At 37.7% G+C, this 16,361-nt stretch overlaps 1 protein-coding gene and 1 pseudogene across 1 annotated transcript in view; one reads left to right on the top strand and one right to left on the bottom strand.

The window, feature by feature from the left end:
- The window catches only part of ZNF804B (zinc finger protein 804B), a 514,063-nt gene that overhangs the window by 156,158 nt on the left and 341,544 nt on the right, over positions 1–16,361 (bottom strand). The window lies entirely within an intron of this gene.
- On the top strand, positions 5,634–6,685 carry LOC109263577 (60 kDa heat shock protein, mitochondrial-like; annotated as a pseudogene).

Genomic DNA, 16,361 nt, shown 5'->3' with positions numbered 1-16,361 from the left:
TTAATTATCAAATATAATCAGTGTTTCCTAATCACTCTGTAGCTGAAAACAAGGGTTCATGTTGGATGATTTAACAGACCGTAATGTAGGATTTATAATCCAAATATCCTTTTCCTACCTCTGAAATACATATGTAAAGAAATAAGATTAGGAAAATGCACCTGTTTAAAAATAACAAATCCTAACCATTGGCCAGAAATCTGTGTCCATAAAGGACATGCTCAGTAGTTACAAAACACATTTTCCTTTGAAAGTGAACTACCAGGAGAATAGGATGTTTAGCAATCCATACAATGAAGATCAATAAAAATGTGGGATATTACATCTTGGAGTAAAGATCAGACACACTGAGCTAACTTGTTCTATGCAGCCTTGCACAAAAAGATCACTGAAGAAGACAGGCATTAGAATCTTCCAGAACTTTGCTCCAACTTGAGTGATTTCTGAATCCATACACCCGAGACAAGGCAGGGAGTTGGAGATAGGGAGGATTATGGGAAAAGTGTGCAGAGAAGCACTTAGGTCAGACTCTCTAGATGTGCAGTCGTGGTGGGTACTCTACTGAGCAGAATGCCTCCCAGACTTAGCGGGCTCTGTCGCAATTTCCTTTGAAGTCCTAAGAAAGTAATCGATCATTCTTGATTCATCATTTCTGGGTGCAGAGATCATGCTCTGGTGAGCAGGCCCATTTGTCATTAAGGTTGGCCTGAGACAGCGGAGGGCAGAAAAGGGCAGCTCGGTTCCCACTCTGTCACGCGTTTGCCTGGAAGCTGCAGCTTTCCTACATTTTCTCCTAAAACTGTCATCTTTCCCATCAAAAACTTTCACATAAACACGTGGTGTGTTACTCTAATGGATAAAGTCAATCAAATATATTCTGGTTCTAGTTGCATTTATTAAGTTCAAACAAGTCCACATAGGTACTGAAATATGTTAAAGGTATTTTGTTTGCTTGTTTTCCAGGGGGATTTTATTTAGCTTCCCCCCCTCCGCCCCCCGCTCAGGTTTAGTGACTAATTTCATGAGAAAATAGGCCAATTCACTGAAACAATCCTTTCCATGAAAATGAGAAATCCATTTCCATATAATGGCAAGTCACATTAATTCCCTGTGACTTAGGTCCTTACACAAAAAATTGGGAGAAAATGATGCTTTTTGTACGTTTCTCAGAGGTACTCCAGGTAGTAATGAGATGGTGTCTTTAGAGTCTAGGAGTTCCCTGAGGAGATGTACAATACAACTCAAATTACCACTCCATTATGATTTATCTTTGCTTTATATAAGCTGTTTACTGTTAGCAGCATTTTCCATGTAGAAACCTTTTATATTGCCAAAGTGCATTAGCCATGATGTTTATTTCTACTCCTTGCTTGTAAAGGGTCGGAGGCTACAAAACAGTACTTTTAACTGCATTAGGTGTAACTATTGTCTTCCAGCACTAATTTGTCCTTCCTTAAATGACTTCTATACAGCAAGCAGCTTTGAAAATGTGAGCAAGAGCTCCCAAGGGACAAGTGAAATGCAACCCAGCGGTAGAGGAAAGCTAATTTCCAGTCGCATGAAGGAAATGGAAGATGGGCCCAGCTAACATTGTAAAACATACAGAGATAAACAGCACACTCTCTCCAACGTGCATGGCCTTATGTGCAAGGAGCTGAGGTCCCTCTTGCACCCTCTCAGCAAGTCAGCCCTCCGGGAGCTACCATTCTCAGTCATTGGGGCCCCATCACCAAGACTCAAGCTTACTATCTCTCACTTTCAGGGCCCAGGATAGTCTCATCCATTTTTTTTGCCTCCTGCCGAGTGAATCTATAGCACTGGTTCTTCTCAGGTCTCAGGGCTGCCATCTTAGTTTATTCACCTCACCTCTCCTAGAGTATTCCGGCTGCCACCAGCTACCACCAGGCTGTTTTTCTTGAACCTGAACCCATTTCTACTTTGAACTCATCTAGTAAACTTGTGTCCGACTTTTGCCTCAATCTCAGGACCCTCCATCATTTAAGTTAAAGCACTGTAATGGAGCAGTTTAAAACACTGGGGTGATGGCCAAAAGATTGCACTTCCAATTGCTGACTGTTCTTTACCAGCTGCGGGACTCTCCAGAAAATTGCTTCTTTAATTCTCAGCTCCTTCAGCTGAGAAGTAAGAGAAATAATCCTTCCCTCTCCCCCTCTCCAGGGGGTGGTTGTTAGGAATAAGAGACAATGTAGGCAAAGTGTTGAGCACAATGTCCATCACGCTATCTGTAACAAGTAGTAGTTGCTGTTGTTGCAAAATCTGGCTTCATTCCAGCCATGAAAATCACATCTTTTAAGAGTGGACAACAGTAAGGGCCCCTGAGTGGCTAAGTTAAGCGGTTAAGCATCTGATTTTGGCTCAGATCATGATCACACTGGTCATGAGATTAAGCCCCATGTGGGGCTCTGCGCGGACAGCAGGAAGCCTGCTTGGGATCTTGTCTCTCTGCCCCTCCTCCACTCATGCACTCTCTCTCAAAATAAATATATTTTTTTAAAGAGTATACAACAACACAATAATAGTGATAGTAGCTAACATTTGTTCAGTACTTCCTAGGTATCGGGTCTTAGCGTAAGTGCTTGACATACGTCAACCCATTAATTCTCAAAATATTCCCTTAAAATAGATATGATGGTTGCCTTCATTTTACTAACAACAGAAGTGTGGCACAAAATGATCACATGATGCCTAGGTTACACCAGGAAGTGGGGGGGAGCTGGGACTCAAATCTAGTAAACCTGGATCCAGAGCCTGTGTTCCTGGCCTATGCCTCAATGGTTCCCCATTCCCTCCCTGGAACCTGTGGGCTGCTATTTCTCTTTTTTGGAATTTCTTCCCTTTCAACTCTAGAGTTCCCTATCTTACGCATTATTCGAGTCCCACTTCAGGTCCCCCTTTCCCCAGAAAATGCTTCCAGTTCTCACTGCATTCATTCTTTTTCTGAACTCTAACAATCCTGTGTTACATAATGTGGCACTTAATTACACACCGCATCATATTATTTTAAAATTTTTCTCACCCATGTTGTTTGCCCTTAGTAGCCTTCTAGGACCTTGAAAGCCACAACTCTTTCCTATGCACAGCACAGTACTGAGTCATTGGGGTGGGTTCTCAATCAAGACATGGAGATTGTTACATATTGTAATCTTCTGCATAATATTGCTTTGCCTGTATAGTGCTATTTCCTGCATTTTATATATGCTACCTCATTTGAATTGCAGGCAATTATTCACATACAAAAATACTCAGTAAGTATTTGATAGGTCATGTTACCAGGCTTGAATGGAAAGCAAGCTTAGTATCTCTCTGGAACCCCTCTTCTAACCCAAACTCACACAATTCCTGAATCGTCCTCAGAAGAATGAGGAGCTGTGACAGATAAAAACAATTTTTCTAAAGTTTGAGAATACCAAGTTTGGGGATCCGCAGAATCCTTAGATAGATCCATTTTTTTTTTTTATTTAAGGCATTTTAAGAACTTATAATTTTCTAAGAAGACAATTTCCTTAAGAGTCATACATAAGTAGAGCTCTTACCACCAGGCAATTTCCTCTGACATTTTCTTTAAAATTTCGATCTTTCCTCTTTCATTGGATGACTCCTCCTTGCAGCTTTTGGTGTTTTGCTAAGTGCTTCCTTCCCCCTCCTCTGTGATTATAGCCTCTAACATGGCCAGGCGGTTATGAAGTCCACTCTTTAATCAACATTTGTCCATGTGAGGCATAATTGGTCTTTTCATCTTACTAGCGATGATGAGCTGCCTATCCAGGCTGGCAATATTTTATTACTTCTCAGTAATACCCCTCCAAAATGGAAATAATTTAATGTTTGGACTATTTTGGCAGCCTTTCTGACTCTCAAATAAATTGTGCTAAATATAAATCCATGTTTACTGAGAGACCTCCCACAGTGTTGAAGATATTTTGATTATCTTTGAAATTAGAACAAAGCCGACTTAGATATTGGGCTTTTAAAATGTAATTCTTTGTACAAAGTGCAGCACAAAGTCAATTTCAGTTCTATGTTCCCTCCAATCAAACATCTTCACAGAGAGGTGAACTTGCCTTTATCCTTTCTAAGGAGGGCAGGTAGCATTCCAAAGCCATACCACTTTTGGCTTCCCCAACAGGTTCCTAACAGTCCAAAGGAGGGGAAATTTATAAAATGTTTTCTTATGCTTCCATATAGAAAACATAAATGACTCAGATGACAAGTAGTTGATAGAACAGTTCTTCAAACTATACAATATATCTGAGTTTTATACTTGGGCTCCTAAAAGGAATTCATAAAGCTTAATCCCTAAGTTCCTAAAATACAGGAAACTGGCACAACAAAATTTCTTTCATTTTGTCCTCTGGTAATAAAATACCCAATTTCCTAAAGGAAAAGACAAACATTTTTGAGTGCTACTGTGTCAAGCAGTTGGCTACACACTTTTCACAGATATTACCTAATTATACCTTAGATACTTTGGAGAAATGTTAAGCCTGTTTCATGGGTCAGTGAAATAGGTGACTATCTTTTCCTGTGACAAATTGTGAAGATCACAATTTTTAACATCAGTGTTTTTTAAGGGCCTTGAAAAACATATACATTCTAACTGTGACAATATTAGGGGTACTCAGTTATAGTTGTTGAACTAGGTCAGGGGAACCTAGAATAAATAAATAAAGAACAAAAAAAAGAATCAATAAATATTCCTTTTGGTTTTAGTTTTCTTCATTTATTTTAAAATGTTTATTTATTTATTTTTGAGGAGAGGAGGGGCAGCGAGAGAAGGAGAGAGAGAATCCCAAGCAGGTTCTGCACTGTCAGCACAGAGCCTGACCTGGAGCTTGAACCCATGAACTGCGAGATCATGACCTCAGCCGAAATCAAGAGTCAGATGTTTAACTGACTAAGCCACCCAGGTGCCCCTCCACTTCTGTCTTATTGAAACTATTCAGTGTTTAAAGTTTTTGGTGTTGCTGTTGTTGTTTGGTTGGTTTTGTTTGTTTGTTTGTTTTTTTGTTTTTTCCCTCTCCCCAGTTTGGGCCAGTCCCAGTCTGGTAAAACTGTCAATGAAGATGCTGCTTCTCTGTTATTCATTTCACTTCTTTCCTTCCTCAAAGTGGTATTTTTGAAGAGAAGCTTCATGCAGAATAGCAAAGCCTTACATGGCTGGTGCAGTCATAAGCTGCATCAGAGTATTCTCCAGGGTAGGTGTGTAGTCTCTCTTTCCTTCTTGGATGTATTTGTGGTGTGGGTCGTCTTCTATATTACAATTCCCTTGATAAGTCAATGCCTCCTCCAGTAGGCTGCTTTGCTCCACCTGGACTGCTGGTTCCTCTCCTGGGTCACTTGTGGTTGAGGTCATCCTCCAGGGACATGCCCCTTCAGAATGGCAGATGGGCCACAGCATTCTAACATGAATCGCTCAGGGGGCCCCCCAGAATAAAGGGCCCCTCTTTTCCAATGAGATGCAACTCCATTCTCTTTACTCTATAGGCAGGTATACCATTCCAGTTAATCTTTAGGCTTTTGACCTCTCTTGGTGAGAATCAGATACTAATTCCACTGGAACTGATTTCATAACATCTCAAGATATAACGTACCTAGTATGGTTTACTGAAGGCATGAAGTTTGATTGAAGTTATATTTCTCCATACTTTATTAATACATCAAAAGGTCAGAATGTGAATTCTAAGATGCATACATTTTATTGAGCGAAAGGAAAATTTCTAGTGTCCGGTCCTTTGCACCTTTTCTTGAATTTGCCAATGCTCACCATAAGCCCTTGGTCATAATTGCTGAAGATGCTGATGGAGAAGATGTGAGCATACTCATTCTGAAATTAGCTAAAAGTTGGTCTTCAGGTTATAGCAGTCAAAGTTCCAGGTTTTGGAGACAAGAGAAAGAAACAGCTTAAAGACATGGCTATTGCTACTGGTGGCAGTGTTTCAAGAAGGACTGACTCTAAATCTTGAAGATGTTCAGCCTTACAACTTCAGAAAATTTGGAGAGGTCATCATGACCAAAGATGATGCCATGCTCTCAAAAGAAAAAGGTGACAAGCGTCCAGTTGAAAAATGTATTCAAGAAATATATTGAACAGTTAATATCACAATTAGTGAATATGAAAAGGAAAAGTTGAATGAACATCTGGTAAAACTCTCAGATGGAACAGCTGTGCTGAAGGGTGGTGGGACAAGTGATGTTGAAGTGATTGAAAGGAAACACAGAGGTAGAGATGCCCTCAATGCTATAGAAGCTGCTATTGAAGAAGGCATTGTTCTGGGAGGGGGTTGTGGCCTGCTTTGGTGCATTCCAGCCTGATTCAATAACTCCAGCTAATGAAGGTCGAAAAGTTCATACAGAAATTATTGAAAGAACACTCAATATTCCTACAATGACCATTGCTAAGAATGCAGGTGTTGAAGGATCACTGATAACTGAGAAAATTATACAAAGTACCCCAGAGGTTGGTCATGACACTATGCTTAAAGATTTTTGGGATATGGTGGGAAAAGGAACCACTGACCCAACTAAGTTTATAAGAACTGCTTTATTGGATCCTCCTGGAGTGGCCTTTCTGTCAACTACAGCAGAAGCTGTAGTCACTGGAATTCCTTAAGAGAAGGACCCTGGAATGGGCGGAATGGGTGGCATGGGAGGTGACATGTTCTAATTCCTAGAATAGCGCTTTATTATTATAAATGCACAGTGAGAGGAAGGTCAAAGCAGTCCTCCTCAACAATAACTTCAGAGACATCAGCTGAAGGAAATGACTGAGGAAAAGGCTGACTGGTGGTTAAGAAAATCACAATACGGAGCCTGGGTGACTCAGTCAGTTGAGCATCAGACTCTTTGATTTCAGCACAGGTCAGGATCCCAGGGTCATGGGATCCTTCACTGAATGTGGAGGCTGCTTAAGATTTTCTCACATTCGCTCTCTAAAATAAAATTTTAAAAAGTCATATAACCATCAGTTACTAGTTTCAACTGACAACATTCAATGGTTTACTGCGGTCACCGTATTACATGCCTACAGACAACTTATTTTGTGTCTTTAAATAAAAAGACATTTGTACATTCCTGTACTGAATGCAAGAGCCACGTACCAACGTACTACTTTCAACATAAATCACTGGGGCATTTTTACGACTATTCTGTTAAAATCAGGATTTTAGTGCTTGCCATCTCCAGATGAAAAGTTAAGAAGCAGCCTCTCTGTGGAAAGCAAGAATAATTGTGTGGAAAGTAGCTAAATGTCCAATTATGTGACAACCTTCGCGTAATTAAAATTTAAATTTTAAAAAGAAGAAGAAGAAGGAGGAGGAGGAGAGGAGCACATGTCCTGGAGCCAGGTGTCAGACCTGGGCTCAAATCCTGGCTCTGCCACCAACCTGCCAAATAATCAGGAGGAAGTTACTGAAATTCTCCATGCCTGCTACCCTAATCTGTGAATGGTGACACTAACTGGTGGTAGTCTTTAACCTCACCAAATAATATGGGGGTATAATAAATATTAATGTCTTAGCACAGTTCCTAGCTTATAACAAGCACTCAGAAAGTGTTAATTATCACATACAGAAGAGTCTGGCCTCTACTATATTAGTCTCCACATTGGAGACCTCAAATCCAACTAGAAAGAAAAGATAGGTTTGTGCTCTGCTTCTGAGAACATTCTGTTACATTAGTTTTCTTGAGTACAGCATATTTATTTCCATTCCCTTCCTGTTTCCCAAATGATTTGTGGTCATTTTTAATAAATGATAAATATGCAATAACAACGTTAAAATAAGGGTAAAGCGCTAACGTCATGTAACTGAGGTAGATAATTATGTCCAATGTGCAAGCCAATGGAATTTTTAAAAATTGAGTATTAATTTTAACTCCAGACATAATGGAAGTCATAATGACCCAAGAAAATACGATGCTGTGTAGTTCTCATCCCAGAGTTATCACTTTGCTGAGTTACTTGAACTTCAAGTTTTGAATATGTAAGACAGTGTCTCTATAAAGCTTCAAGTATAAAGGAAGGAGCACTGAAGATTAAAAACCAAACAGCAAACAAACAAAACAGCTTTCCAAAGGTCTCTTTTGATGGTACTGTCTTCAATATATGTGGGGACTAATATTCAAATATTAACAAAAGCACGCGTTCTCAAACTTCAGCATGTATAACAAACACCTAGAAATAGGGGTACCTGGGTGGCTCAGTTGGTTAAGTGTCTGACTTTGGCTCAGGTCATGATCTCACAGCTCGTGAGGTCGAGCCCCGTGTTGGGCTCTCTGCTGATAGCTCAGAGCCTGGAGCCTGCCTCAGATTCTGTGTCTCTGTCTCTCTCTCTGCCCCTGCCTCATTCCTTTTCCCTCCCTCCCTACCCTCCGCCCCCTCAAAAATAAACATTTAAATAAAGCTAAAAAAAAAAAAAGGAAGAAACACCTAGAGATTAAATGAAGATTCCTAGGCCTGCCCCTGGAAGAAATGGGGGTGCAGAGTGTCCAAGAATCAGCTATAGATGGGCACTACAGTAAAGTTTGCTACAAGGAGGGCTCGGACCTCGCTCACAAACACTCAGCCAAATGTGGGCATAGCTGCTCTCACTGGGCAGCAACCACTTAAGAACCACAGATAAGACACGATTATGAAGTTCTCATTTCCGTGCCTCAGACCTTCTTCGGAAGGCGACAATCTTACTCCTACTACTACTCCTAGCAAGAGAGTTAGTTTCAGAATTAAATGGGTGCTTTTTAATGATGCATCAGATGCAAAGACGATTTAGTTATTTAGCAGAAAACACAGGTATTTTAGTATTTAGTAGAAAATAAAGATAGTGAAAAAGTATCTTTAATTACAAAACGTTAATAACCATTCGAAAAATATGAACAAAGTCTATGAAAATGGAGGGGGGCGTTAACATATTCTACACAAGGGAAAAGAAATGGCCAATAAATACATGAAAAGATGGTTGACCTCATTATTAATAACATAAATTCAGACTGAAATAAACAACAGTTTTTTATGTATCAGACTGGGAAAGGAGAAAAGATCTCTGTTAACACATTCATAATGATATACAGATGAGCAAAAGGGCATTTCCATACACTTAGGTTGCAGAGAAAATTGCTACATTTTCGCAAAGGAGATCTAGCAATATGTGTAAATTTTTATAAGTGCTAATTTTGGCTAAAACAATTACTCATCTTAGGGCTTGGCCCTGAAAAAAAATAACTGTGTATATACATTTACAATAATGTATAAAAATGTTAGTTTGGCAACGTTCATCAAAGTACTCTTTAGGAAAAAAGAACTTAAATGCCCAACAACTAGAATTAGTTAAAAATTATAATATTCATTACAATGCAATGCTATGAAAATACTAAAAACTACAATGTGTAATTATGATGTCCACAAAAATGCCCACAAAAATATTTAAGTGCCAAAAGTTATGAAAACTTATGCATAGTCTGATCCCATTTTCCTATGGAAAAACTGATTGCATGGGGTAGAAAAAAATCCTAAAGGTTTTACATCACCATAGTAATTACAAATGTTTGTAGTTAAAATAAAAATGGACTTTAATGATTTTTTTGTCTTTAACTTGAATTTATCATCAGAAAATACAATTACATCTTTTTTCTTAAAAATATATTAAATAAAATTAAAACATATGTGCTTTAACCACGTAAAGTAGGTGATTTGTGTGAATCAAAAAGTATGTTATTCAGGAGTATAACACTATGGCTTTTCTTTGGCACCAAAAAGAACTACATGTTAGCTGGGTTTACATTTCTTTCTCTTAACTACTTCCTTGGATATCTAGTCGCTGTAGAAATATCTGGGAGTTACACAAAAATCAAAATTGAGTGCAAAGACACATTCTGACCTGTACTTTTAAAAGTACTATATAACTTTCCCAAGAAGGAAATATTCTGATCATTGAGACACTTTCAGTATTTTCTCTTCAATGCCTCAGAGACTTCCACTCAAAATAACTCTACCTTGAACAATACAATAACTTGGGGAAGAAAAAAAAAACTGTTATGGGAATTGTGTTCCTCCAATGTGTAAGGAGAAAAATAGTCCAAAAAAACAAACCCAAGACCAAAAGGAAAAAAAAAAATCACCATTCAATTATTTTTACTCTCATAGTTTCTTGAAGAGTTCATTTCTGAATTTTTACAAAGCTCCTGAAAATCGATATCAATATTTACTTATCTCTTCTAGTGTTTTCCCAACATGAATAATGTTTTGAAGTAAACATTTGCCTTGACACAATATGTATTTGAGCCAGAGATGGTTTTGTCTCTGGTTAACTTATAAGCTGCTCTATTTTTCAGAATCCACCACGTACAATTGGGAATTATGATCATTATCATTATTGAAGTTTCTTGTCTTTGTAGGCTGCTTTGCAATGTATAAAACATTTTTACACGCAATGCGTCCCTTTCATTTTTATTTTCTGACATTCTTGTGAGGTAGGTAGAGCAGATATCATTTTCTTGAGAGAGATGTGAGTTATAAAAGGTAAAGCTATTTAGGTAAGATCTATTTATCTTGTCACCATCTCAGTACACTAATGGTGCTTTAACAACCTACAGGTCTTCGTGTGGGATCACACAGTGTATAATTTACAGAAGAGACAAAAGTTTAGTCTCAAATCTCGGTGAATAAAGAACCCATGGCCTTGGAACCTGTAGAAGGAGATGAACAGCTGAGCCTTTATGGGTTCCAAAAACCATAGTGTCACCAAAAGAAAATTGAACTTATTTTTTTAAGAAGTAAAAAGCCTGAAAATAAAAGCCTTTAAATTCCAACAATGGCATATAAAATTTTGATATGTTTTTGATAATAACTAATGATATACCCTTGACTAATATTCTTGTTTTCATACATGAACAAGTTCTAAAAATTATTTGTAAGGTGAGCAAAGATTATTAATAAAACAGAAGCTCATCAATCAGGGTCAGAATTACTTTGTGCTTTGACTGGAGACTGGTATTAATACAAAACTGGCATTAGCTTCACTTCCCAGAAGTTTTAAGACTGTTTAATCTAATGTTCCCCCAAAGGGTATTCCATGACCATGGAATCCTCTTGAAAACAGATTTAGAGTTGACTATTTTTAGAAAACCCAATATACAACACTGCCCTTTCAGACATTCATAAGGCAAAGTGGTATACTATAAACGGCCATAGAGGTTTATGCAATATGCATTGCCCCAAATTTTTCAATCCCTTCTTATAAAATCTATTTTCTTCAATAAAACCTATTTAACCTTTCAGGGAACCAGAATACCAATATGTTACTTGAGCCTTTTGTTGTTGTTGTTGTTGTTGTTGTTGTTGTTAGCACAGAAACAAACTAATTTTGAAATAATAACCAAAGGGGGCGCCTGGGTGGCTCAGTCGGTTAAGCGGCTGACTTCGGCTCAGGTCATAATCTCGCGGTCCATGAGTTCGAGCCCTGCGTCGGGCTCTGTGCTGACCACTCAGAGCCTGGAGCCTGTTTCAGATTCTGTGTCTCCCTCTCTCTGACCCTCCCCCGTTCATGCTCTGTCTCTCTCTGTCTCAAAAATAAATAAATGTTAAAAAAAAATTAAAAAAAAAAGAAATAATAACCAAAGAAAAATATCTCTTGTAAAATACATTTTGTTCTCTCATAAACATTATAGGATGCTCATTTTAAATTACCTTAGATTATTGGAATTTCAGCACAGTGCTCTAAAATTAGCGGTTGCAGTCACTTCGGAGCAAAGGAGGCAGACACAAAACACTGATTGTTGTAATTTACTCACTCTGTTCCATAACAAACATGTCAAGACCTAGAGGCAGGAAGTGTAGGATCACTCATTACTCTAGAAATAGCAAAAACTTACTCTCTAAGCATTCAAAAAAACAGTGTGCCCAAGTTTTAAATTTTATGTTTTAATTTAAAAAAAAATTTTAAGCTAAAACTAGAGCCAGGTTTCTTCCTTCTTTAATGAAACACTCAAGAATGTGTGATCATATCCAATATTGGTTAAGTAAGACTATTAGGATTTTTTTTTAGTGAAACTCAAAAACTAGAGATTTATCGATGTATAAATTGGTTTCTTTGAAAAAAGGATTAAGGAGAATAGCAAAAAAAAGTACAATTTGTTTTGATAATTTCTATTTCTGTATTTATAAAAGGGGTGGTTCTGTAGCTTGTGTGTGTATATACATGCTGTGCATCATACAGGTATATTCATATTGATATCTATATCTATATGATACAGCAGAATATGTTCATATGACCACTTCAGGAAATGGACTGCTCCTGTTTACAATGATCTTATTAGTATACCATTAAGTTGTTAAACCTCTATTTAGCTCTTCTCATGGCTGCCATCACAGATGTGACAGCCAGCTCATCACCAGAATCAGGCCTGTTGTTAGACACCCCCTTAAGCTTAAGAGATTAAGAAGGAAGCCACATCATTTTCCTGATATTTGTCATAGTGACAAGCCAGAATTAAGTAGAGCTGGAAAGAACTAGGCAATCTTGTCTCTAGAGTTTTCTTCTTGAGAAGAATGAAGGTCGATCATGATGCCAAATATTGGTCATGGGAGCAATAAAAAACACAACACTACCCAACCAGTCCTGGATTGCCTACAAATGTGGACAAAGAGAAGAAGGATGCTTAAATGAGAGCAAGTCTTTCTGAGATGAGACTGCTTCCCATATTTTCTTCATGGACCTTGAAGTTATCAAAACCCAGAAAACTGTACTTTAGAATTACCAACCAGATCCCTTTGTGAATTTGGTCCTAAATAAAAACAAAGATCTCTACTTACCTACCCCCATAGACCACACTGTAAAATCATGATCACTGATTTTTGAGACAGGCTGATAGAGCTTTACTATTTTCTCTTTATGTAAACTTTGATAAATGGCTTATTCTCCCTAAGCCTCAGTCTTCTCACCTATAAATGAGGGATCACTGTCATTTCACAGGATTGTTATGTCATTAAAGGTTATGTATGTGAAGTGCTTAACACAATTACTGGCTTACAGTAAGTGCTTCATAGTAACTAATGTTATTGTATTATTGGCATTCACATCTACCAGTCGCCCAGGCAGAGAGAGCACTAGGAAAACATCTCTCCTGTTATTTCACTATGTGTGTTCATCTGTGGTTCCTCATTATCTTTCCCCTAAATTCCCCCCAGCCAAAGCTTCTTCCCTTGCATTTTCATCATTATCACCAGTCTTTCTGTTCAGGACAGAATTAATTTATAGCTAAACTGGGAAAGAGTTTCCTTATTTCTGGGGATGTGTTGTTACCTGGATTTGGTTGTTTTAAGAGAAAAACAGTGGGATTTATGATGGGCTATTTAAACCCAGAACTCCCTATCTACCCCCCCAGAACTGTGTTTACTGATGCTTTTCATCCAGCATAAACTATTAGACAGCCTACCATGACAAGTGATAAGGGGAGCAAACGTACCCCGCTGGTAATTTCCACCTTAGCTCTCCCAAAGTCAAGATTTGCTGCACTTAGTGCGGCAAACTGTGGGTGCTAAATGACATTTACTCTCATTATCATCATAGTTATCTTTCTTTTGTGTGTGTGTGCCTTGTTCCTAACAAATAAATTTACCTCTTAAGGACAGATAAAATGTTTTAGTCATCTTAGGATCATCAGTTTCTAGCAGAGTGCTGAACAAAAAGAAAGCCGTTGATTATATTTGTTACACTGAACTGAACAGAGCCACAAAGAATTTCAGGATAACAATTTCTAATAGGTTATCAAACATCTGTAATTATCTGAGCATTAGGGAGGACCTTGACATACCGAAAAATTGATTTGCTATAGTAATACACCTCAAGTATTCTATAGTCTTGAACATGTAGCTGACATTCATACATTTCATTTTAATTGCTCATACTCTTGCCCCTCATCCATTAAAATTTTCTTTAATGTTTATTTATTTTTGAGAGAGAGATAGAAAGAGAGAGAGAAAGAGAGAGAGAGAAAATGAGCAGGGGAGGGGCAGAGAGAGAGGGAGACACAGAATCTGAAGCAGGCTCCAGGCTCTGAGCTGTCAGCACAGAGCCCGACATGGGGCTTGAACCCATGAACCGCAAGATCATGACCTGGTACTGCGAGATCATGACCAGAGCTGAAGTTGGACGCTTAACTAACTGAGCCACCCAGGTGCCCCATCTTGCCCCTACTCCTAACTCACAAATAAGTTATTCAAAATAATAGTAACACTCCTTCCCTTCTTTCCTTCCTTTCCCTCCTTTATTCCACAAATGTTTACTTAGTTACCACTCTATACAAGCACTGAACCAAATCCTGGGGGCTCAGAATTGAATGAGATATTTCTAATATCTTCTAGGAGTTTATATTCTGTTGAGCATAAGAGACAGGAAATCTACCTTTCAAGTACACCATGAAAAGTAGTATCAATACAGAATGCACCAAGACTATAAAAGAGCAGAGGTGGGTCAGGGATGACTTTCTATACACATTGGGGTGGCTATACCCAGTGCAGATTTTGTGAAAGATAGACTGCAGTGGAATGAAGAATGACTGGGACACAAACAGACCATGACCATGGAGTACTATTTCAGGAAATAGAATATAGAAAGAAATGTAATGGTTAAAAGTTGATTAGCGTTGTAAGACAAAGCCAAGGTACAAGAATGTGAATTTTTATAAGAGTAAGGCACAGATTGCTTAGATTTATGATGAATTGCCAGTAAGTGGAGAAAAATGGAGAATGGTTGATGGAGCATGTTCTCTCAGGAGATAGGATAACCTGGCATCCAAACCACACTAACCATGATAATGCCTTATTAAGGGGGTGAAGGAAACTTAAATCCCACCACATCCAACACTGTGCTATCCAACACTGTAGTCACTAACTATATGTGGCTATTCAACACGTGAATTGCAATTAATGTGACTGAGGAACTGTAGTTTTAGTTCCTTTAATTTTAATAAATTTAAATTTATTATAAATAACCTTTGTGGCCAGTGGCTACCATATTGGACATTGCAGTTCTAATAACTACTGTGGTTTCTTCTGTGTTTCAATTGTATAAATAAATAAAATTTCAATATACATCTATTATGATTACACAATTTAATATGAAATAATTTATACATATGCATGTGTATAGCATTTTATTACTTATCTTTTAATAAATGCTATTGTGGATGGATGTTAATTCAAAGAATTCCTAGTTATACAGTTGACCCCAACTCATATACACCCAGGCACATACAATTTATTTTGAGAATAAGTTCATAGTAGTTTGGAATCATCAAAGTTTGTTTCTGTGCAGTTCATGTCTCTGTGACACTAGATCTGAATTTAAACAGTAATTTATAAAAACATACTGATAGCATAATGATATAAAAATAAAGAATCAGACATTGATTTACTTTAATTCTATGTTTGTGTATAATTCTTTGGAGTATGTATTAAAAATTTGGAAATTTGCAAAAGACTAGAAACTGAACTTGGAATGTCATAATCCACTTCTATGATAGACCACTGTGTGGATTTTTTTTTTGTTTTCTAAAAATACATTAATGTAATTTAAAAATACAACATATTACATTTTAGTACTATAACATTTATTTCTTAATTGCACATATTCATGTGAAAGTTCAGTAAAAATGTTTAACTGTATTACTTTTCTAGTCATCTTAATCATTTATTTAATTTCATGATTATTACTAAAAATAATTCTGTAATATAGAGGAAAATGTTTAAGATAAGCTGTCAAGTCTTCTAGGTACATTACCATATTGGAGTCATCTTCACAACTTATACACAGTCTTGACAGAATATAAGTCTTACTAGGTAAAATTATAGGAAGAACTCATATTATTCTTATATATGGATCTAACCCCTGCAGAAAACCAGAGACTTTCATGACTTCTAACCTAAAAAGCAAATATTTGGTGTAAGCACAAACCAATTGGTTCTCTACTGGTTTGTCATAGTCCTGTGGAGCAGACAGCATGGTGGTTTGAGAGAGCACATGCTGTGAATTCACACCTTGGCTTTGCCACTTAGACAAGTTCCTTAACCTTTCTGAATCTCAGGTGCTGCCCTTATAAGATGGGAAAATGACAGACATATTTTGTGATGACTAACTCAGATAATATCCGTGCAATATCTTAGACAGTAGGTGCCACATAAGTGGTGGCTCCATTCTTATTAGAAAAGGCAATGCAACAAAAGCCCATATTTCACAGAAGACCATGGGGGAGGGGAAGGAAAAAAAAAAGTTATAGAGGGAGGGAGCCAAACCATCAGAGACTCTTAAAAACTGAGCATAAACTGAGGGTTGATGGGAGGTGGGAGGGAG

Source organism: Panthera pardus, unplaced genomic scaffold, assembly GCF_024362965.1.
Source record: "Panthera pardus isolate Hobbes unplaced genomic scaffold, ASM2436296v1 HiC_scaffold_8, whole genome shotgun sequence".
Classification (NCBI taxonomy): domain Eukaryota; kingdom Metazoa; phylum Chordata; class Mammalia; order Carnivora; family Felidae; genus Panthera; species Panthera pardus.
Note: the sequence above shows the minus strand (reverse complement) of the source record. Positions and strands in the feature narration are given on the sequence as shown.